This window comes from Octopus bimaculoides, chromosome 5 (assembly GCF_001194135.2).
Source record: "Octopus bimaculoides isolate UCB-OBI-ISO-001 chromosome 5, ASM119413v2, whole genome shotgun sequence".
Classification (NCBI taxonomy): Eukaryota; Metazoa; Mollusca; class Cephalopoda; order Octopoda; family Octopodidae; genus Octopus; species Octopus bimaculoides.
The window spans coordinates 9,566,424-9,567,680 of NC_068985.1; the positions used below are offsets into that span (position 1 = coordinate 9,566,424).

Below are 1,257 nucleotides of genomic sequence, written 5' to 3' on the forward strand. Positions count from 1 at the left end.
GGGGGGGGCAGTCGATTAGGTCGACCCCCAGAACACAACTGGTACTTAATTTATCTATCCCCGAAAGGATAAAAGGTAAAGTCGACCTCGGTGGAATTTGAACTCAGAATGTAAAGACAGATGAAATGCCGCTACGCGAAGTTTTATATTGAAGGCTTATTTCACTATAAAAATATGTTAATGAAATATAATGGAATGTGCCTGAAAGTTGTTGGCCTGTTTCCTTAGTAGGAAACAAAAATTAGATGTTTCTAAGAAAAATAAAATAAATAAGAATTCAAAGAATTAATTATCTACAATACACACCAAACACACACACACAAATGTCATGAAAAAATACAACTTGCAGAGTTCCAGATTGAACTTTAAATGAAGAAATAAACAGTAAAACCGCATTAACTGACTGAGATACAAACAAAAGAGCTGAGTGTGTGTGTGCGTGCGTGCGTGCATGTGTGTGTGAGTCTGATGCAGGAAATGCATACTGTATTCTCTGGGCCCCATCAAAGTCGAAATTATAAATAATTGAAGAAAACAATGAAACCCCAAATTCTTTCGGGGGGGGGGGGCTCTGTGTAATTTCACAATTTTTTTTGTGTATTGCATCTAAAATAAGCTACCCCCTTCTTCTATCCTATAATTTTTTTTCCCTCTGAGACTATCAGCTGTTTCTGATTAAGTTAAAGACAAAAAACTCATGTCGCAGTGCCACTTCCTGCTCGTCAATCTTATTCATATATTCAGTGATAAACATATTTTTAGATATGGTAACCTCAATCTGAAAATAACCATTTTATAAATGGGCTGTTGTAGTTGTCTTTTGCTCTCCTGTCAGCTCTGATCAAGCAGGCGCTAAGATCAAACCCAGCGTTATCTCATTGTTTTATATTCTTTCACTGCTTTCAGGCAGTAGACAGTAACCATGACAGAGTCCTGTCTTGTATGATTTAATCAATAAAACCAGCCTAGAGCATATTTTTAATCCAGGTAATTATTTTATTAAGTTCTCTATTACTCTTTTACTTGTTTCAGTCATTTGACTGCGGCCATGCTGGAGCACCACCTTTAGTCGAGAAATTGACCCCAGGACTTATTCTTGTAAGCCTAGTACTTATTCTATCGGTCTTTTTTTGCCGAACCGCTAAGTTACGGGGACGTAAACACACCAGCATCGGTTGTCAAGCGATGGTGGGGGGACAAACACAGACACACAGACACACAAACACACATACATATATATAGACACATACACTCTTT

The 1,257-nt window shown here is 37.7% G+C and overlaps 1 protein-coding gene across 1 annotated transcript in view; it reads right to left on the reverse strand.

Moving 5' to 3' along the window:
* The window catches only part of LOC106877294 (WD repeat and FYVE domain-containing protein 3), a 293,546-nt gene that overhangs the window by 176,022 nt on the left and 116,267 nt on the right, over positions 1–1,257 (reverse strand). The gene's annotated exons all lie outside the window — the stretch shown is intronic.